Below are 23,817 nucleotides of genomic sequence, written 5' to 3' on the forward strand. Positions count from 1 at the left end.
GCTAAGAGCCTTACCCACCTGCTGCAGCTAGCCTCTTCAGGCAAGAGACCTCTCTGAAAGAGACCTACTTCCTGTCTGTTTGTCTTTTATAGACTTTCTGTTCTGCCTTCTCATTGGTTTTAAACCCAACCACATGACTGCCTTGTCACTGCCTGTCTGTACAGACCTCCAGGTCTTCTATGGTTGGTATTGAGATTAAAGGTGTGTGTCTCCAATGCTGGCTGTATCCTTGAATACACAGAGATCTACCTAGCTCTGCCTACCAAGTGCTGGGATAAAAGGTGTGCACCACCAACGTCCAGCTTTTGCTATGGCTCTAATAGCTCTGACCCCCGGGGAACTTTATTTATTAACAAACATACAATTAAAATCACATTTCAGTACAAATAAAATATCACCATACTTGAGTGGTGGCTAAGGTGTGGTTGAGAGTGGCAGTATTCTTTTACAAACTAAGCATCAGGACATAAAATCATGAAAAATTAACACAAAAATAAGGGCAAATGAAACAATTTTGTAATCTTCCACAGATTAGTTTCAAAACAATCATTTAAAGACGTGTTGTATTTTAATTCTGCTTCTCCACTCCCCAGACTAAAACATGATCCTATGGAAGCAGGTCTCACACATCATGCTGGTACATGCATATCTATTTTTATGTTTGTGATATAAGGTATTTATTCAAGATATTGTTATCCCAAGCAGTGGTACTATTTCCCCAAGACATTTAATCATAATTTCCAAGCACCACTGCCTATCAAATCAGTGTTCAAAGTTTTCTGATCTTCTTAATGATTGAAATAACTGGTTTGTTTAAATCGGTATCCTTGCAGTGGTCAACATCTTATTTTTTGTCTGCTAGACGTCTGGCACTGAGTGATTATACCTTTTTTATTGCCTATTCTCTTGTTTTCAATATATATATATTTTTAGTCTCTAAAATGTCCTTTATTGGATGAAGAAGTATACAGTAGGTCTATGATTAAGTTTCTTTTATCTTTGAGTGCACTCCTCCATTTTCTTTTTCTTCTTTGTTTTCATTGTTGAAGTCAAGGAGATCATTTGACCAACAGTGTGGTTTACTGTCTCAGAGCCCAACTTGTGTCCTATGGGCTTGTGTGGTGTTTCCCTTTGCCACATGTGCTTCCTGTAAGTGGAAAGCAAGCCCTAGTGAATACTGCCCTAGATTTTAGTTTGTAGGCGTCTCTTTGGAGCAGGGGTGTGTGGAAACAGTATTTTTCAGGCGAGCCTTTCTATCTCTGTTGGAAAGAATAACATCAAAATCCTTTCATTGATCATTGTCTTCCTGCACTTTCCCTCAATGAAGCTTAAAAATGGTCATATTGATATTCTGCTTCTTGATCTAATAAACACTTTTATTACCTTTCCTATATTAGGGGATTGTATAATAATTCATTTAGATATCTATAAACATTTTTTTTGCAGAAGTGTTGAATTGTAAATATATCTGAAAATACATATACACATTTTACATGTGTATGTTGCCATGAAGGATAAACAAATAAATTTGGTGAGGAATATTTTAAAATTATACCTGTGAAATTTGTGTTTTACATACTACATAGAAATTATTTATGCATAAGAAATAGCCCTAGAGTCTTCCATATTATCATAATTTAAGTAATATTGATGAATGACCTGTAATTTAGCTGTAGTGAATGAGATGGTGAATTGTGGGTGGTGAATGAATTAATCCAAGTCACACGAGAGTTATCCGAACTTGCTTTTAATGTTGAACTAATGTGAAAAAGTGCTAAAGTAGCATGTGGTGATGGTGTACAGAATGGAGTCTGGAAGTAACTTATTAAGCAGCATCTGCTACAACATGTTACTATATTTGATGAATAATTAAGAGATATGCCATTTTTAAAATGATAGCTTGATTGACATATTTATGTATTAAAAACTTATAAATGTTTATTCAATTTGATGACTAAAGAGTGGTTTATGTCTTCTGTTTTCCACATTAAATTGATTCAAGGTACTATTACCCACGACAGATTGACCAAAGTAATACAAATAGATTTAAAAATATACAGAAGTAATAAATTCCTCCTAGCTCATAGATACAGATTGCAAATCAAGTACCTTTTCTGTGTGACAGTGGAAGGGAAATTAAGAGTTTACAGCTTTCTTCCTAAGGAGGTATTGCTATCATATATATTTCTAATAAAATAATACGTGAATCATATTCTCAGGAATGCCACTTCTGAGAAACATAAAGGAGACATAGTTAACCAAATTGGCTCCTGGGCAAATTTGCCATTGTTTTTTTGAAGAACTTTAGACTACGTTATTACTAAAAGCCAAATAAAAAGTGCATAAAGTCTCTTAAAAAAGGATTGTTATTTATAGGTGATCTTGGGACTTGTTTTAAAGTCTTTTTCCAAGGTGCTATAACTGATAACACATCTCTGTTCCTAATTTAGTTTCTATTACTGCAATGGCCTTTTTCACTGGTGGCAGACGAGCATAGGATTGGAAAAGACTGGCATCTAATATTCAAAGATCTAAATCATTGTTTGTTATGAGACCTTAAGCAGGCTTTTTCTTTGCGCTCCTTTCCTCAACTAGTGAATCATAGTAACTCTGTATTTCATGTAGCTGTTGTAATGGTTAAATTCATGTAGTAACTTTGAATGCACCCACACAAATCCATAGATGAGAAACCCCTTTACTTAATCACATACTAAAGATTGTCACTACCTGTCAACTTTTTCACTAAAGTCCACAGCCCCAGAGAAATATCTCATTAGACTACAACATTCTTTCTTTTTTTTTTTTTTTTTTTTTTTTTTTTTGGTTTTTTTCAAGACAGGGTTTCTCTGTGTAGCTTTGCGCCTTTCCTGGAATTCGCTTTGGAGACCAGGCTGGCCTCGAACTCACAGAGATCCACCTGCCTCTGCCTCCCGAGTGCTGGGATTAAAGGTGTGCGCCACCACCGCCCGGCTAGACTACAACATTCTTAACTTTCAAATTCTTTTTTTCTCCTAATACTTCCCCCTTCCTCTATCTCCTTGACATAGTCCTCCATTGTAATTCCAGGGGTTTCAAAATGTTGGTACTTAATAGTCCAGAAATTGAGGCCACCACATAATTATAAATTTCTTTTCAAGAAAGACAGTTAAAATAACCAATAACATTACATGTGGAAATTTAAAAATATTTCTTGTTTAAGTATTCCTAATATGTGTTTTCTCTGATAAACTATACACTATATGAGGCAGAGTCTCAGTAAGTCTACTGTGACCACCTGTCTATGTAAGATCTAATATGTAAACAGATACTAAGTTTAATGAATAGTTTTGCACGAATAAAGAAAAGACCTCTATTAATAAGAGTTATTCTAGGAACACTTAAATCTGTGACTTTTATGCCACATATGTATACAAAAGCTGTTCAGTGCTCACAATAACAATACAGAACAAATGTGAGTGTTTTGCCGACACACATTGTCAGCATCTGGACTTGCATCCAGTTCTAAAGCACAAAGAATCTCACATGGCTCAAACGTTGTACTTTAAATTGGCAACAACATACTAGATTCAGTAAGAATATGGGAATAACTATTCATTGAACATGTGAGAAGATTTTCTTCAGTTATTTTGGCCATAGTCATGTTGCTATCTCAGACAGGGACAACATTTTAATCCCATTTTTAGATACTTGCTTTGACAACCTTGTACTAGGGTTTCAGCGAGGATTTAATTTTTAATATTAAAATTTGCATATTCTTTTACCTAGTGTTTTTGTTGTATACCTCTTTGTCTTCTTTGAGTTCCCTTATGAAACTCCACTTACATGTAAACTCAATAAAGTAGAATTTAGAAAAATCAAAAGTGATGGTATAGGCTACACAGCATGTATCTTCTGGCCTAAATAGTGCCTATCACAGAAATTCCACATTACTCTTCTCAGCTTGTTAGCTCCTTGGTCTTTTCTCCTTCGTATTCTCTAGGTCTCCTGATTTCAAGTTATGCTACAGATCCACAATAACACAGCCGCAGATACACATACCAGCAGAAACAAATTGAGGACTTAGATATAGACCACAGATATAGCTGCCTGAATTGTGAAAAGATGCTGATTATATATATATATATATATATATATATATATATATATATATTTATATACACACACACACACACACACACACACACACACACACACACACATATATTTACATGACAAGAAGTATCTCCTTCAATAAACGATGCTGAGAGAGCTGCATATCCACAAATAAAAGAATGGAATTCTTTTTTTTCATTTTATATAAATATCAATGCCAAATGAATCAAATATTTTTAAAGTATGGCCTGAAACTCTAGAAGTGTTAGAGCAAAAGTTATAGCAAACACTTCAAGGTATAGGCAAGGATTTTTCTTAATAGGACTCCAGTTACTCAGGAAACAAAGCTATCAGTTAATAAGTGAGAACTAATGAAATTGAGAAAGCTACTGTGCAGCAAGGAAATAACAAGCAGAGTGAAGAAACAGCTCATGGAGTGGAAAAGGCTTTTCTAGTGATACGCATGCAAGAGGATTAATACCTAGAATACACAAATAATAGAACGTAACAAGAAATTAAATAGCTGCATCAATGAAATGGATAACAAAATGAGCTATTAATTGACAAAAGGTAACACTGACAATTAAACATCTGAAAAATGTTCAGCCTCACTAGCCATCAAAGAAATGCAAATTAAGATTATATTGAGATTCTATTTCCCATCAGTCAGAATGTCTGTCATGTAAGCCTATTTCCTACCTTCTTTTCTTTTAAATGTGTGGTATCCAGTCTTATGTTCAGGTCCTTGAGCCACTGGAGTTGTTTTGTGCAGAGTGATGGATGTGGATCTATTTCATTCTTCAACATGCAGCCATCCCTTTAGTTTGACCAGCAACATTTGTTGAAAATGCTGTCTTTTCTCCAGTGTGTGTTTTGTCTTCTTTGTATGAATAAGGTGTCTAAATGTGTGTGGAATTATGTGGGTCTTCAGTTTGGTTCTACTGACCATTGAATAGATGCCCAACTAGAATCTTCACCCATACTAACTAACATTCGCAGTGCTAGATGGTACTCTGCATGCTACCAGAGGAGAAAAGCAATCATCATTATCACCCAGCCGCAAACCCTGTGACCTACCATAGTTACCTTCCTGGGAGATAAGCTGGCACAAATGTAGTGAGACTAACCAGTCACTTTTGTATTGGATTTAAGTCCTACTCCAGGAGTGGGAATTCATATCTGACACTGCAAAAACCTGAGATTAGGTAGGTAATGGTTCTACAGGTAAACCTAATACTATTATTTTGCTAAAGAGACATAACAATAAAATAAGCCCCAATGACATCTATACACATAGATCAATGTATTACTCAGCTCTCCTCAGAGAAGATTCTTCTTGCAGTAGACTGGAATTAACACAAAGACCCATAATTGGACAATGCATAGAGAATAAAAGACATTAGTGCACTTAGTCCTACATAGAATGCCTTTATCAAATACCTCCCTTCAAGGCTCAGGGACCTATACAGAAAAGGAGGCAGAGAGACTAAAAGTCAGAGGGGTGAATGATTCCAAGGAAACAGCGCTCCGAGACCTAAGAGTACTGGTGAATAGATGAACTCATTGAGGCTGGAACAAGCACTGCACGTGTTCAAATCAGACACAATCCCAGAAGTAAAAGGGGGAAGTGGGCACAAATTCCCGTACCTACTCAGGAAACTATTGGCAACTGATACCTTCTAGGAAAGGGAAATCAGTTTTCTCCAATGAAGTGTCACCTGATATACCAACCACAATCTTAGATAGGCCCCAGGCCAACACAAAATGGATTCCATGGTGTGTGTGTGTGTGTGTGTGTGTGTGTGTGTGTTGGGGCTTTTTGTTTCATTTTTGGTATAAGTTTATTTGTTTGTTTTGGTTTTTCATTTATTGCTTTGCTTATTTTTGAGAGAGATAGAGTATGAAGTTGGGTTGGGAGGGAGGTAGGGAGGATCTTGGGATTTAGAGGAGTTGAGGAAAGAAAAGCATGATCATAATACATTGCAGAGAAAATTTTAAATGAAAAACAGGCAAACAAATAACAAATGCTTTCATGAGAATGTGGACACAAGGAAACACGTATATATTGTCAGTGAGAATGTGGAATACTCCAGCTACTATGGAAACCAGTATAGGTTTCTTAAAAGATGAGCAATTTATCTTTCATATGACCTACTACTGTGACTCCAACTCAACATATCCCAGAGATACTTGCATATCAGTGTTTTCTTGCAGCACTACTCATAATTATTAAGTTATGGAATCAACCTAGGTTAGGAATATAAAAAGAAAATGTGATAAATATACACAAAAGAAATTCTTTGCAGCTGTCAGGAAGAATGGAGTTGTTATTTGCAAGAAAATGTATTGACTATATTAAATAAATTAAGGTTTGTCTCAGTACAACAAATATCACAATTTCTCTCATTGTATAAAATGTTTATACAGATATATAAGAGCATGCATGTATGTGTTACATGAAGGCAGAAACCAAGCTGTTTGGGGAAATCATAGGGACTCATGCAAGAGGAAATGTTTGAGAAAGTGGGGTATTTGGTTATTACTGATTCTCCTTTACATCAATTTCTTTTAATCCAGTGTAAACAAAGTGGTACAAAAAGACTTTCTTAGGTCAAAGAAGATTTTGTTTTAAAATATAGCTTGTAGGGTTTGCCTTCTCAAAACAACAACAAAAATCTGAGATAAATTAGAAATATGTGTGTGGGCATATGTATGTGGCGAGTAGGGAAGAAGAGGAGCAGCAAAGTCCCACGCCACCATCAGTTTGCTGGGGTGCTCCTGTTACCCCAGAGAGCTGTACTGAAGCCATTCATCTTATATATGTTTTGGCAATTTTATGCCAGAAGTTTTCAAAGTTGTGCTGTCAAAATTGCAAAGACTGACTAAAGATTGGCAATAGGGTAAACCGGTAATCCGACAATTTAAATCCTATCAACCAACATTGTATTATTACTGTAATGCTATGGAAAAAGGAAAGGAGAGAGAGAGAGAGAGAGAGAGAGAGAGAGAGAGAGAGAGAGAGAGAGAGAGAGAGAGAGAGAGAGAGAGAGAGAGAAACAGGAAATAAAAGGGATTGCACAATGAAATTAAAAAAAAAACTGCACAAACAAAATTAGATGAATTATGAAAGGGAACAAAAGTATAGTTGTATAAACTATGACACAGTAAAAAAGACTCCTGAAATGAAACCAAAAAGGGATGTGCAAGTGGCGAAACAGGAAGAACACAAGATCATAGAGCAGTGTTAGAGCAGGTTATCTCTTGGTCTCTGAAAACCGCAGACATCTGTTGTAGGTGTGAAAGGAGAGGCTCTGTTGACCTTGTGAACACCTCTTGTCTCTCCCATGGTTTAATGTAGTGCTGAGCCTGTGTGGGGCAGGGATGTGATGTCTGCCCTCGCTACCCTCACTTTCCTAGTTTCTTGTTTGCCAGGGGTGTCTGTTTGCTGCTTAGTTTTGCAGTTTGTGGACTGGACAGTTCCTTTCGTCATCCCTGGATTTCCTAGCACATAAGGCTTTGGTAGCTAATGGTCAGCTTGAGGGTATCTTCCAAATCCCCTGGGAGTGTGGAAAACAGCTACAACATTGAGATATGCACAGATATGTGTGCATGTGTGTGGGGGGGGTGTGTTTCTGTTCTTTCATGACCTTCTCAGAATTAACCCCCACTGCTGAGTGATGCAACTATGTGTTTCAAGTAGACGGGTAGAGATTCATTTTCTGCAGTACCACAGTGAACAGCAGAGAGTTAGCTCCAGAGGTCGACCCACCATGTGACTTGAGTTAAAGGGCGTCTTAGTCCAGGTTTATTAGCTAATTAAATTCATTACTGGCAAATGAGTTTGGGTTACTTTCCCTTTGCACTAGGTTGCCTGAGGAGGGCTTTGGTGTGTGCAAGGTCAGGAGCTAGCCTCCCACTTCCCACTTTTCCTTTAGATGGCTTTAGGAATACATGTGGGTTTTGAGTGAAAGGAAATAGCAGGTAGAGAATTTTGTCTTACCTCTAAACAATACTTTGAATCAACATGATCAAAGCTCTTCTGAACTCACAGAGACCGAGGCAGCATGTGCAGGCCCTGCTTAGGTTGCATCAGGTTCTCTGCATATCATGGCTTCTAGTTTAGTACTTTCATGAGATTCCTGAGTGAGGGAACAGGAGGGTCTTTGATTCTTATGCCTTCTTTTGGGTTCTTTTCCTTCTGTTCTGTTGTTTTGTCCAACTCTGAAGTGATAATTTTTGTTTTATCTTATTATACTTTATTTTTTATATTTAAAAATGAATGAATGATGGATGAATCAATGAGTGAAAATGTAGCCACTAAGGCAGTGCTTCTCAACCTTCCTAATGCTGTGACACTTGAATACAGCTCCTCATATTGTGATGACGTCCAACCATAAAATTATTTTCTTTGCTAATTCATAACTATAATTTTGCTACTGTTATGAATCATACTATAAATATTTGTGTTTTCTAATCATCTTAGGTGACCCCTGTGAAAGGGTCATTCCATCCCCAAATGGGTCATGACCCACAGGTTGAGAAGCACTGCATTAGGGTAAAGGTTAACAACTGAACTGTCACTTATACCTGTTGGGAGAAGGAGAGCAAGTTTTCTCCAACAGAGTGACATGAGTCTATCAACCACTCCAGGACAGGCCTCATGTTCAGGAGTAGCTGACCAACATATAATGGAAGACCCAGGTTTTTGTGTGCTTTTATTTGGTTACAGTTCTGTGTGTGTGTGTGTGTGTGTGTGTGTGTGTGTGTGTGTGTGTGTGTGTGTGTATGGTTTTACTGTTTTCTTGGCTTGGGTTTTTTTATTGTTCTATTGGATTTTTTTTTAAATAAAGAACTTAAAGTTGGGGGGATAGAGAGGAGGGGAGGATCTGGAGGAACTTGGGGTAGGGGAAGAATATTAAACTAAAAAAATCAAAATTAAAATAAAACCTATTCTATATCAGGTACTGTTCTAAGTTGAACTCCGCTGTGCAACAAGTGCTAGTGTTCGCGACACAGTCCCCTTAACAGATTTGAGTACAACCCCGGGGATATTGGTCTCCAGCCTTGTCTTAGGATAGTCTTTAGTGATTGGAGAGATGGCTCAGTACAATGTGCAGTGCACAGTGTTCACACAGAGGATCCAAGTTCAGCTCCCAGCACCCACATCAGGTGGCTCCAGACTACCAGTGACTCTAGCACCAAGGATCCAACGCCTCTGGCCTCTGTGGCATTTGTATATGTGAGCACATATGCTTTTTATATATAAAGTATTCTAAAAAATAAAAAAAATATTTTAAAAATATTTCTTTTGTTAATGACTTAACTTTCTGGCTGTAAAACTCATAAAATATTTGAGTAAGAATCCCATAAGCAGTCGGCACTGTTGCAGACACTACCTCTTTTTAAATGGAAACTGAGGCCAGTGTAATCAAATTACAGTGAGTTAGTTTTCGATATAGAAAACTCAGTTCAGAATAGTGTTCTACATTGGAGGAAAACTTGAAGCAGAACAAAGCTGTATTTGATGATCTTGATCCTCTTGATAGGCTCAGCGTTTTTGAGACTCAGAGTTGCTCCTGGGTCTACACAGACAGAATCTGAAGGTGTTATTATTATTTTTTTTATTCTCATTTGGTCTAGATGTCCTTGTTGAGTATCCTCCTGTGGAATCTGGTTCATCTCCAATCTGTCAGAAGACATCAAAGGTGATTCTGAGTCCTTATGTCCTGGGCTTGTGCAAAAGCTGTGTGAGTACACTGAAATAATGAGAGCAGTTCCGCTGTCATCCAGGGTCTTCTCAACTCATTTTACAGTGCGTTTACAATGACGCCGGGATGAACTCTCCTTGTGGTTTCAGGCTGACGTGTGTAATGTTCGGTTAAGGTTGGATTTGCTTTATTTGTGTAGACTTATTCTTTGCCCCACAGAAACTTTTGATGAATACGATTTTAATATAAAACCAAGAAATTAGGTACATGGAGGAAAGATTCTTTTCTAGTGTGGTTATCAAATATCTTATGTATTGCCAGCACAATAGATATGCGGTTGTTCACATGTGAAGCATTCCCATTGCATACTAGCATCACTTGTGCCCGTTTTTAAGGAGATAGTACTAAGGACATCCATCTGCCTCTTGGGAAGGTCACTGTCCAAAGAAAGGAAGCCCCAGTAATGAAGGCTTAGTGAATTTAGTAGTTACATCAGCCATAGACCTTTTATTTACCTTTTATAATTGATTTTGGAGTTGTTGAATATATTTGTATTATGTAAATATTATGTGTAGATATTCTTTTGTTTTTAGTTTCAATAGACAGTGATAATTCCCACTATGGAATTAGGCTTTATGTTTTTTATTTCCAGGGGTTCAGACAGTGATTTTAAATTTAGGTTAGTAATTAATTGAGTTTTGTAGTTCTTTGATGGACATTTCTTGATGTGATGAAAAATGTAAGAGTGCCAAGTCACAAATTTACTAACTTGGAAATGCCGTAATTTAATTCGTCTAGTCCTGATTCTCTTAGCCATAATTTTAAGGGAGTTCAGTCAACTAACATAAATAATTGTTTTCTTAATATAAGCTTCTTTTTGCCTTTATCATACAAATCTTTTAGATACTGAGCACTATAGGCACTCCTACTCGGTAGTATAAGTTTCTCAACTTTTAATTGGCTCAAAGAAGGACAGTTTCCTACAGTAGCCAGGTTTCTGGATGAAACTCCCATTCATGATCCGAGCAAAGCCTCATGGTTTGGGGCTGGAGACTAAGTATTTATTTTTATATTCACAGAATCTTCTACTAGGGATGAAAATATAATCAAGTATTTGTAACTCTAATCTAATCACTTTCTTCTTGCAGACTTGTTCTGTATGGTATTACATGACATAACATAGTATGGTATAGCTTATATTTTACTACACATACCAATTAAGAATTATTGCTGTGACTAGGCAGTCAAGTCTAACTACCAAAATTAGAGGTCTGCTGGAAGGTTTCTGGAAGTCTCAGGGGATGAGAAATTTTTTTCATTCTACCTATTCTTATTCAGGAAGAGAGTTAACATGAGGTCTACTACTAAATTTCTCTCTCTCTCTCTCTGTCTCTCTCTCTGTCTCTCTGTCTCTGTCTCTCTCTCTCTCTCTCTCTCTCTCTCTCTCTCTCTCTCTCTCTCTCTCTCTCTCTCTCTCCTTCTCTTACATAGCCTTCCCCCACCCACCACCCGCAACTTCCTCCTAGGGCCTTTCAGTTCCTCCAGAATAGCTTTCTCCAGTCTTATACACACTGGGCAAAAGCACATTTGATGTGTTTTGAGGATGTGAATAAGAAAGTGGCCTGAATTTTCACACCTTTCACCGTAACACTTTACATTTCATCCCCTCTTACTAAAGACATCTATACTGTCTTTTGTATAAACCTATTTATAAAGTAAACCTCTTAACTTCTATTGGATCCAGGGAAGGTATCTAACACCTACAATTTCAAGCAAATTTTCTCCTGTCCTCATTTTACATATACACCTCTTGCCCTTAGATCAACACCTTATTCTTAGAAATAACTGATGTTTTCATATGCTGGGACCTTGCAGGGGTATTTTTTCATATAATGCATTTTGATTGTGTCTTTCCCTTTTCCAACTCCTCCCAAGTCCTTCCTACCCCCCTTCCCAAATTAATGTGAGAATACTAGAATAGGAGGTTTAGTAGGGAGGGAATGAAAGAGAGAGATAATGGACAGAATATGAGGAGGGACAACTCACAATAAAGGGCACATTAAAAAAGCAGGGAAGGATTTCCACCTATGGCAAGAAGCACTGTGGCAGATGACATGGATCTGGCATATGGGAACCTGGTTGGCACATAGCACGCCCATGGTGGCTCCAGGCACACACAGAGTCATGTTGACACCCCCAACCCTCTTCCCAGTGTGGATTTGAGCTGAATCAGGACCACAACTTCCTGGCAGTTGCCATCTGCATCCAGAGGTGTGCCTTCGAGTTCGACTTTTACTTGGGGGTGGTCTTCAAGTTCTACACCAAGCTGTACTTTTTAAGATTAACACTTCCTGGAAGGACTGTAGAAAATGTGAGCAGGAATCCGATGATGCAGATAAAGAAAGTTTTACTATTAGATTGCCCAAGGAAACTCCTGGTCAGCATTCTGAGGGGTTGAGCATGTTAACTGCTCTTCTGGCCCAAAGAAAATCCAGGTCGGCCACACCACTTGTGTAACAAATATATGCCTCTGGAGTTTCTGAAGAAGGGGCTGATGATGAGGATGTAGAGTTTGACTGGGAAATTGAGCAGACTCTCTATGAAGAGGTCTCAGAAAATGCTCTGTAATCACAGTGTCAGTATGGATTTGGAACCCCATGGCAGGTGTGGTTCAGTGGTTACAGGATGAACTGGGTCAGGTTATTGATATTAAGTATCCAGATTTCACTCCTGTGACTGAATGAAGGCAGAAACGTGTGGCTGCTGACCTGGCCAAATTTGGCCCAGATCATTATCTAGATGACTTCTTTGAAGATGAGGCAGCTGAGCAGTTTTTGAAGTACAATCCTTGGTGGAACAATGCACATGCAGAAATGATGGCATCTTTGGGAAAGAGCCAAAAGCAAGAATATGCTGCCACATTAGTGCCTTTTTCAGAAAAGGAAAAATATCAGCTATGAAAATTTGTGCATAAGTCTCACCTGCTGAACAAGAAGGCTTACTGTCAAGCATACTACAGTTTATGTGACATCCTTCTTGTTTATTGTTCTGAAGTACACGTCACTGAAGGAGAGCACAGTGTTGAGTCTGCATGGACTATCAGAAAGCTGAGCACAACACTGCTGGTTTGAGGCTTGAAATCCTGGTGTCTTTTTGAAATTGAGTTTTGTGCTATCCACTTTATTGTCATTTCAAGTTGGTGATGAAAACCTACAGAGATACCATAAGATACTGCAACTAGAACACAAACCTGTGTCTTATAAGTCCCCTTTAGGGGCGGCCTCCTGGAGGAGCCTGCCCGGGGGTGGGGTGGCCTGACCAAATCAACTGCCATCCAGGCCCACATCCAGTCGGTCAGCCTCAACACCTGCTCCATCTATGAACTGCTGGACCAGGAGGAGGCGGTGCTGCAGAACAAGATCCGGGATCCTGCCGTTGCTACCAAAAATGAAAACCTGAAGCACGGCTGCAATCTAAGATGGCAGCTGGCCCCTGCCACCCATCACTGGACCCATGGAGGCCCTGCAGAGCTCTCAGTATCCCTGGAACAGCTAAAATAAAAGCAGGTTCTATGAGAAGATGCTTTTTTTTTTTTATTTCTTTTTTTTTTTATTAATTTATTTTGCAATACAATTCAGTTCTACATATCAGCCACGGATTCCCTTGTTCTCCCCCCTCCCGTCCCCCTCACCTTCCCCCCGACCCCCCCCCCCCCCCCCCATTCCCATCTCCTCCAGGGCAAAGCCTTCCCCACAGACTGAGGTCAACCTGGTAGACTCAGTCCAGGTAGGTCTAGTCCCCTCCTCCCAGGCCGAGCCAAACAATCCTGCATAGGCCCCAGGTTTCAAACAGCCAACTCATGCAATGAGCACAAGATCTGGTCCCACTGCCTGGATGTCTCCCAAACAGATCAAGCCAATCAACTGTCTCATCCATTCAGAGGGCCTGATCCAGTGGGGACCCCTCAGCCATTGGTTCATAGTTCATGTGTTTCCATTCATTTGGCTATTTGTCCCTGTGCTTTATCCAACCTTGGTCTCAACAATTCTCGCTCATATAAACCCTCCTCATTCTCGCTAATTGGACTCCCAGAGATCCACCCGGGGCCTAGTCATGGATCTCTGAGAAGATGCTTTTAAAAGGCGGACTCACGAAATTGGAAAGAAAGATGGTGAACAGAGCTGCCTCTAGGGGGCGTGGAGAACCGGGAAACTATAGATGTGGAAACTACTGATGTGGTGAAGAGGGTATAGAAGCAATACAGGAGCACAGCTTCAGCAGACAACACATGGCATTACTGAATGGTCGGTCCTAGCCCTGGCCTGTGGGGTGGCCTGCAGCATGGAGCTGGCACTACTGCTTGCTATAGTAGGAGAAGGAAAGTGCAGGGCTGGGCTGGGTCACTGCTCATAGTCTGTAAGCACAATGGTCTTACCTAGGGTGGCTGATTTCAGGAGCTCAGAGGAGGGCAGTGGTCTGGTGCTTCCTTGAATCAACCCGGATTCTTGCTTAGCTGCAATATCACTCTGTCTCTGGGCAGTGCAGATATATCCTAGTTTCGGGGTGATGGTCTGGTACTTATGGTGCTTCAGGGACCAGAGACCTAGGTCCAGACTGATGACTCCTGGCAATGAGTGAGTTACAGGTAGAACCATTTGGGCAAAAAAAATATACTGACTGATGCCCTGCATTTTCCAGTGTCATTGTGATTGTGACCATTGAATTTGCCATGGAGGGGTGGGAAGGATGGAGGAACAGAGCTGTGTGTTCACGGTGGAGAGCCAGAATCGTGTCCACGTCCTAGGTCCAAGCTATCACTTTTAGCCATGTTGATGTACATGGCTTGAGCTACCACTGAAGGCCATTCAGATGTCTGTGGTCTGTGACACCACCTGAAGCCATGTTGATGTCTGTGGACTGTGATGCCACCTGAAACCACGTGAATACCCATTGTCAGTGATGTTGGGGGCCATGGCTGGGTCTGTGGCCCTGTTGTACCTGGTCTTTCTTTTTTGGTGGGAGGAGCCACTGGGGTTGGGGGCAGACCTGGGAGGACTGGAAAGTAAGGGTGATCAGGTGTATTATTTGAAATTCCCCCATAATCAATAAAAATAATATGTTAAAAATGGAAACCTACTATTGTAGAAACTTCTTAAAATAGACACATATATTAAAGGAACCTAATGGAGTCACCAAATACTAGGAGAGACAATCCCATAACTAGACATCTTAAGCCACCAAGTAAAACTTCCAGGGCTGAGAAGGGGCTTTTGATGTATAAATTTTACCTGACCACTGGCTGCCACCCCTCAGGCTGAGGTTTCTGTTTTATTTGGCTGGCTAGGAAATCACCCTTTCATCTGCATTGTGTTGCTTCAGGAGCATTTTCGTGTCTACTTACCCGATGTCTTCCCCACCTGTATTCTTTTCACTCTTATGGGCTTATAAAATTCAAAATTCTTTCACTGTCAGTTGATTCTGTGTGTCAGGAGGAGAAACACATACATGCATGCATCCACCTGTCTTAGGGTTGATATAAAGCCTACAAGGTACTTAAAGATGGTATTAATATGTGAAAAAGACAGTGGCAGTTCTGTGGTGTGACATTAGTAGTATTTTAAATATTATCATTTTACTGCCACAGGATCTGCAAGCAAAAGAAAGTTTACTGCTCTGACAGCATGAAAGCCTGCCTCTCCCAGGTCACAGGTTGCTCTCTCAGTTGAAAGGCTGCTTCAGCTGAGACCTTTCCTGAACCTTCAGCCCCAGTTCCCGGTGTATTCACCGTCTATCCTAAAGCTTGCTCGCTCACTCCTTGCCCCTCTAGCTAGCTCTTTATATATCATTCCTATTGCACTCCAGATCCTTAATTGTGAATACTAAGCCATTCTCATTTTTGAATTTCTTGGGCTTCCATGGTGCTTCACATAGAGTGGGTATTCCACCTATATTTTATAAAAAATGGAGTATGTTAATAATTTGCCTGGATGTTAGAGGAAGTTTTGACATTCCATCTCAGAAGTAATTATTTTCTATTTTTTTCTTTTTTCTACTTTTTATTAATTCTTCTTTACTATCATACTCATTCTAACAAGTAAGGTATCCTTTCACTTGGCACATGAATCAAGCAGCATTCATATATTCCTATGCATTTCTATTGCTTGCACAATTTTTAAAAATTTTAATTAATTTAAAAGTTTAATTTTCTGGGGGTGCTCTAGAAAATATTTTCTTTACCAAAATGAAACCATGTGTGTGGACCAATTGTTGGCATTTACCCAAATATCCTGGCATGTTAATATCTAGGTGGATGATATAACACTGTGGTTAAGCTTATACACAACTTTAATTTAATTGAAAAGTTATTTATTGTCCATGTAGTACTGGTAGGACACTGATATTGTTTGGAAATCAAAGTTAGTAAAAAGATATCCTGACATTAGTGAATGGATGGCACTTATAGCTGAATGATCATCCCTTTAACCTAAAGAAGTTCTGTAAGAACAGGCCTCCTTTAGAAGATATCTGTGACTTGGGTGGTTAGAACACCATTTTATCAAAAATAACTCATAATTTTTAAATATTTTGGTTATTGCAACAATGGAAAGATCATGCATTTTTTATTGAGTTGTTTTCTCATGTAACTAATTAAAACTATATTTCTGATTGAATACTATAGAGACTCCTGCAGGAGATCTTTATCTAGAATTGACAGACCTGTGCTTAAACCTTGGGTCCACCATTGCTATGTGTCCTTATACATAATATTGTCTTTTTATCAAACACTAAGAGATAATTTCTTGGATGTAGTAGATTTCTCAATCCAGGCTTTAAAGAATCTTCCCCAGGACAATTCCAATTAGCAGGCAATTAATACACATGATCTGAATCAGTAGATCTGGCCTTCTGTACTAGATTCAATGCAATAATTCCAACAATGTTGGCTATATGTCAAAATGACTTATCCCTTGTTTCATAGTCTATGTTCTTCTCTAATTTTTATGTTCTTTTCCTATAATTTTTGCTGTGTGTTATCTGTATGTTCTCTTTCTGTCTCTATCTCTCTGCTGTCTCTCTTGTGTATGTGTGCTCTCTGTCTGTCTCTCTCTCTCATGTGTGTATACGTATGGCTAGATGTTGAGCATCTTTCTCAATTGCTCTCCATCTTGCTTGAGACAGTATCCCTTTCTGAACACGGAGTGTATTGGCCTGGCAAGACTTGCTGTCTAATTAGCTCCAGGAATCTGCCTGTCTCCACCTACTACTCACCACTGCTGCATTTCCACGTACTCTGTTGTGCCTGATACTTTGTGTGGGTGCTGGGAATTTGAACTCAGCACCTCAGGCATAGGTGGTAAATGCTTTAAAAACTGAGCCATCTTCCCAGCATATTTTTCTATTTTAAGAATGAATTATTGAAATACCAGAGACTTGACAATAATCAGTTATAGCTATAAAAAGGATGATGATAAAGAGAATTTCTTAATTTTATTTTTATTTAAAAAGCATGTTTATCAATAATGATACATTTTAGAATTATAACATATAGTGAAAAATACAGAGTTTATTTAGCTCAAATTAAGAATTTTAAATACAATCCTTATAGAAATATCACACTCCAGGTATGACTATCCTTCCTTTATATTTGAGAGAGTTGAAGGCTTGATAAAGTATATAAACTTTAATAAGTAATATAAATAAAAGATAAAGTTGGCATATACTATCATGTTTATATCCCAGTAATTGCACAATGTGTGATAAATTTGGTATGAATTTGACTTATTAAAAATAGGCATTTCTAAATTGTGTGCCTGTATCGATGAGAGAATATGCTTCCTATTTAGTTTTCTCAATACTATAGTGCATATTTTTATTAGTAGGCAATAATTATGTATGTTATGTATAGAAAGGAGCTCTGTCTTCTGTAGGAGATAATACCAGTGTAACATATACTGTATTAATCTCTCTTCATGGTGTGCTTTTAGATTCTCATCAATATAACCATTTAAAAGGACTTAGTAGCTATGGATTTTGTACTCTTTTGCTTCTTCTTCTTCTTCTTCTTCTTCTTCTTCTTCTTCTTCTTCTTCTTCTTCTTCTTCTTCTTCTTCTTCTTCTTCTTTTAAGGTAATGACTTTGAGATTACTCCATACCTTTAAATTTCTCACTGGGAGATAAACCAAATTCTAAACTAATGCTCAGAATTTAAATAAAATGAATTTTGTTTTGCAGTGCTTAATTTAAAAAAAATCTTGTAAAAGTCCACCATGGTCATTTATTTACTCTGCCGCTAGAATATAATTACTGGTAATTACCATAAAAGACAAGTTTTGTCATATTAATCTTAGTATATTACAAAGTTGTGTTGGCGTTTGTGCCAAACAAGGGCCAGGTTCTGAAAAATCCATTCACACATTTGAGTTTTTGTACAATTAAAAGTTATGTGCGAACTGTCCTTATCCCTTGCCATGTTCTGGGAAAATGTCCAAAAGTTCTGTCAGATTGCATTTTTGCTTAGTCTTGGGGATAGCAGTGATAATAGTAAGAGTGGACAGTCACTGACTGTGTACCATGTGTACAGAGTTGAGGGAAATGCATATGTGCTTTACGTATTTAAAACTCACAGAACAGTCTTTCCCACTTCAAAAAGCCAAGGACTATGAACCTCCGAGAAGCTAAATTTCTTCTTGCTCATGGTCACTTAGCTAGTGCATATAGAAGTAGGATTTGGTCAGAGAATTTGCTCATGTGTTCAGTGACTCTGTAAAGGTAGTTTCCACAGTACCAGAGCAGGGGAAGCATGCAGAATGACCATTTTTTTTCTGTGTTCTGACACCTGGGTCATCATTCATGACAGCTTGATGACCACTTACTGATTCCAAGTGTCAGTTGAGAATGGCTGATGCAATGGCCCCACAGCACTCACATTTGTTGGAAAATTCCATGTTGATCTTTATAAAAAAAAATAGTTGCTTCAGTTTCCAAGGTTGGATTTTTCAGTCATGGTGCATAATTTCGAGAGTTGGGGAGCTGACACGCCTGAGGTGTGAAGATGATGATGTACTTCCTGTAGGCATGAAGGCACTCAAAAATAAAGCAAGGCCACCGAGCTGTCATTTGTTGTTTTTCCTGCTCAGGCTTTTAAGAAAGAAATGAAGGTCAATTAACTGGGAAGCTTAACCTCTCGCAGCTTGTCTCTTTCTGCATAGGCTTTTAGCCTTTTAAATAACTCATTTTCTCTTCTCTCCCTCCCAACCCCCTATCTGTTGTGAACATGTTTTTGGATTTCTTGTGCTGGGCCTAAGGAGCAGACTGCTTATATTCAAGAATGATTTGGAGGGGATAAAGTGTGCAAGAGTTTGAATTCTTGCCATAAGTCCCTGGCAGACAGCCAGGCAGCCTCAGAGGAATAAGGCTAATGAAGGGAGGGTGAGGCCCAGGAGTGCGGCTGGTAATGCAGCCTTCATTTAATTGGGAGCAGGTACCGGTGCTAACTTCTCCATTTTAATTGGAAAAAGGGAAGGAGATTGTTAAGGAAGAAGGAAAAAAAAAGAATGCATAAAGTTTTCAAGCCTAGGAGCCAAAGGCAGTCCTGCCTATGCCAGAGAAAGAACTCAATTTAGGGCAATTTGCTCTGCAAGCTGGGCTTCAGTCTCTCCTGGGAATAGGGATGAGGAAGAAAATGAAACCAAAAGAGAACTTGATAAAATCACCTAGCAAAGACAATCTCAGTAGAATAGGTTTTACTGAGTTAAATCTGCCCCAATCAATATGATTCTTTTCATATAAGTTACAAATAAAAAGCCACAAGATTACAATAAAAATCAAGACCCGAGCACTGCTGATGTTGCACCTGGGAGTCTTAAGAACTTGTTATGGAATATATGTTTTTGCAACTGTAATGCTTAGTTTTTCTTTTCACCCTGGTCATGCGAATCAAGTCTTCGCTTTCCTTCCTTTCCTACCCATCCAGGTTCCTATAATGTTTTTTAAAACCGAGACAGTCAGTCCCTTCTGGTTAATTTCTTTTGCAGTAGAGGTTGGAGATCCATATATTTTGTTTGTCTTGAGATATATTGAATCTATTATTGGGCTGATTTATTGTAATAATGATAAGTAAGGATATTTCTTCCTATTGTACACTTTGTGATATGAATGTTGATAAATATTAATATGAATGCAAAACAATAAAGTAGAGATGAGAGTTCACATAAGAAAATGTCTTCTGATGTATAAAAATAAAATAAAAATCCTGTAACATCAAGTTTAATAACAATCAGTTCTTAATATTTGGCTAAATTATACAAATGGTAATTTGGGGTAACTAAAAGTGTTTTAATTTTAATCTCTAAATAATGAGGTACAAGCTTACGCAAACATTTGTCTTACTTTTCGTACAGTTGACCCATTGATGAAAATAGCTGACAGCAGTACTTACTTTAATATGTAAAAGTGTATTTTTAAAGACACATGAGAAATACTTGTTTAAATTTCAAGTTTCCTGAAAATTTTTGTTTTGTTATTAAATTGGTGTAAAGTGCTTCTTGATAGAGAAAACACTGTCTGCTATGGTAGGACTCAGTGATCTGTACTGCCACTGGGGTAGGAATAGGCTCAGTCTGGTTAATCATGCTTACTGTGGGAAACCTGAAAGATGAATTGATTATGGACATTTGATTGCTTTGGTGACTATACTTGTGAATTTAGAAACCTTTTTATCTTAAACAAGAAGACTGCATTTTATTTGATTGTATCTGTTCCCAGAAATTTAAGATTAGAAAGGCAAAGAGACTTCTCTGGACAAAGCCAAAGGATCACAACCAAAATGGCAGGCAGCTGTCATCCTGTGTGTTTATCCTTAGACACTGAACAAGTGACTCAGTTGATCTCTTAAAAATATTTATGAAGAATTTCGTTTAAGCACTGTGGGAGATGAAATATTGAAAACAATAAGAATTTTACGCTTTTTTTTTTTTTTTTTTTTTTTTTTTTTTTTTTGGTTTTTCGAGACAGGGTTTCTCTGTGTAGCTTTGCGCCTTTCCTGGAACTCACTTGGTAGCCCAGGCTGGCCTCGAACTCACAGAGGTCCGCCTGGCTCTGCCTCCCGAGTGCTGGGATTAAAGGCGTGCGCCACCACCGCCCGGCGAATTTTACGCTTTTAATGGGAAATCCAGACTAAAACACCAAGGTCAAATACAAAATTAGAAAACAGAAGAAAAATGCTGCCGAATAAGACTTTTCAAAGCTTGCAGTTCTCATCCCTGAACACCTGAAGATGGACAATAGTGTCATATAGTTTGTTAAAGGCTTGGAAGCTTCAGTTGAACCCAATAATACTTGAATTGCCCTGAGTTTAAAAGGGATACAAGGGCTAGGGAGATGACTCAGGGGTTAAGAACACTTACTGCTCTTGCAGAGGACCTGAGTTCTATTCCCAGCACACACAATGGCAGATCACAGTCATCTGAAACTCCAATTTCAGGGGATCCAATGTCCTCCTTGATCTCCAAGGGCACTAGGTATGAATGTGGTCCCCATACATACATTTAGGCAGAAAACTCATACACAAAAATAAAGAAATAAATCTTTTTTTAAATGAAGAGGCTGAAGAGCATACTAGAGGTTGTACCAACTGAGACATATAATCCAGAAACTAGTAAGTATCAGGGAGCAGAAAACACATTCCAGAAAAAAATCAAAGATTCCAATAGACAATGGGAACTCTGCGATACTTTGGAAGACCATGATGAGAGTGATTTATTTCTCATGCAGGACAGGCATGTAAAGAATCGTTTGTGTAGTTTTCTCAAGGGCAAGAATCTTCCAGGGAGAATGACTTAGTGGTAGCATGTAGTATAAATTTGACAACCTCACAACTGTTCACACTCTCAATTTCCACCCATGTGACCAGACTTCCCCCCTTCCTCCCTGCAGGCAACCCCACTGTTTTATTCTCTGAGAGAGATCTACTCACAAAACTGTAAGGCAGAACTCTCTGTGCTGAAAGTGTGGCCCTGTGTCCATTTACTTCCCACTGAGGAGGTGCAGTGTGAGTACACAGTAGGACAAAGGTCACAACTCAGTACTGTACCTGTGTCAAGTTACTCAGAGATTTGTGATTGCTTCTGTTCCTTCGGCCTTCCAATCACAGTGGCCCTCCCGCACAGGATGGTTCAGTCTTTGCTCATTGTTACATCTACAACTTGGACAGATTAAGAAGAGAAGGAAGCCTTCTCCTTCTTTCTTGTCTGTGTGGACTTGATGGCTTCTGGCATTAATGAAAATTTTCTTTGCTCTCTTGACAATAAGATAGAAGGTGTAATCGGAAGATTTCCTGTGTTCTGGCCTATTGGCGGTTGGGACAAATCTCTCCCACTTGCTCTCCCAAGTAAATACACAGAGGCTTATATTGATTATAACTGCATGGCCATGGCTCAAGCATTTTGATAGCTCTTACATCTTAAATTAGTCCATAAATATTAATCAATGTATCTCATCATGTTCTGTGGCTTTACCTGCATCCCATTACATGTTGCTCCTTGGGCAGCTTGCTGGCATCTCTCCCCACTTTCTTCTTGTCTCTCTCTCTCTTTGAATTTCCCACCAGCCTCAAAGCTGCCTTGACATAGGCCAAACACCTTTATTTATCAACCAATCAGAGCAAGACATATTTGCAGCATACAGAAAGACATTCCCCCATCAAGAAGGCCCATATGGCAGCTGATGCAGGGATGGGTATGTTTTTAGTAAGAGTGAATGAATGTAAAAAGAGATCTTCTCCTTAGCTCAGCCATCCAGATGTTACTTAGCCCTGATTCTGTAAATGGCTGTTTTCACGATACAGCAGAACACCTGGAAATAGAGTGCATTCAGGAATTTTACTTTATCTCTAATGTTCCCTTTCTACACCGTTACATTGGGATCATATTTAACTGAAAATAAGTAGATAACTGGAGGTGGGAGGAACTCTAATTACTGGCCCTTTGTGTAGGATATTGATTTGTTAGCATCTTTCTCTTATCTGTATAAAGGGGAGGATGGTCCTTTCTGCTGTAACAGTTCTCACACACTTAGATTGGTGCCTGACCTGCTCATGTGTAAGATTGTGTTCTGACAACCTTGGCAGGTTTCTGCAAAAAGGAAAATTATTCACTTTGAGTTATTTGAAAGAAATTTTATTATTCCTGAGTTAAAATGTAGTGGGACTAAATATATTGCATTGTAAATAATAGGTGAAATTGCTAGATGTGTTTATGTATCTTTACTAATACTATTTATCATGTTTTAATTTCAGTAGTGCAGCTGATCACATCTTAGAGAAATGCATTAATTTAAAAACCTCCATGTGGGTCAAGTATGAAGAAATTTTTATTAGTTCACACATGGCCTCATGCCTTGTTGAGAACTATCTTTTTGTTGTTGTTGAGTTCTGATTAGTAAAAAAATTAGTTGAAGATGTATCCCTGATAGAGAAGACACCATCATGAAGTTTGATGAGTTTTTCTTACTCACAGTATAGATACCATATTAATATAGAACAATCTCATGCAAGTGTTGGAAGCAAGTTGCACCATTGGTTTATTTAGACAGTATTAGATTGAGGTTCTGTTAACAATACAGAGCTCAAATTCTGACCAGTCACCATTCTACTATGTATCATATATTGCTTTAACATGCACTTCTTCTGAATAAGGCATGAAGCAGGAGTTTGTTTCACATTTCCAAGATAAGAATTTGAAGTCTGCATGATGTCAAGTCTAGCGATTAATAGAGGTAGGGCTTGAGCTGGGATTCCCTGATGCCAGTGTAGATGTTAGAGATTTTGATAACATTGCATTCATCACCTGGATCAACTTTCCTTTTTCTCAGACGCTGTAGTTCTCTTCTGAAAGTGTATAAAAATCTACATTCATGAAAATTTCTGCTTATATGATGAGGGCAAAATATGAAAAATCCTATTTATGTTCTCTTTCATATGTAAAAAGCTATGTGAAAATGATTCTTTTAGGTGCTAAGA

General features: G+C 38.6%; 1 protein-coding gene and 1 pseudogene across 17 annotated transcripts in view; both read left to right on the plus strand.

The window, feature by feature from the left end:
- LOC128097046 (protein SHQ1 homolog) overlaps nucleotides 1-13,041 on the plus strand; it is a 52,589-nt pseudogene extending 39,548 nt beyond the window's left edge.
- LOC128096701 (uncharacterized) overlaps nucleotides 1-23,817 on the plus strand; it is an 868,750-nt gene that overhangs the window by 260,033 nt on the left and 584,900 nt on the right. The window contains exon 2 of one of the 17 annotated variants that reach the window (XM_052716594.1): nucleotides 9,733-9,839. The exons of 15 other annotated variants lie outside the window; for them this stretch is intronic. The gene's annotated coding sequence lies outside the window, so the exon portion shown is untranslated. The remainder of the gene's footprint in view (nucleotides 1-9,732; nucleotides 9,840-23,817) is intronic. One more of the 17 variants, XM_052716590.1, reaches the window with a different exon arrangement.

The sequence above is a fragment of the Peromyscus californicus genome, unplaced genomic scaffold (assembly GCF_007827085.1).
Source record: "Peromyscus californicus insignis strain IS unplaced genomic scaffold, ASM782708v3 Scaffold_5__1_contigs__length_169319896, whole genome shotgun sequence".
NCBI lineage: Eukaryota > Metazoa > Chordata > Mammalia > Rodentia > Cricetidae > Peromyscus > Peromyscus californicus.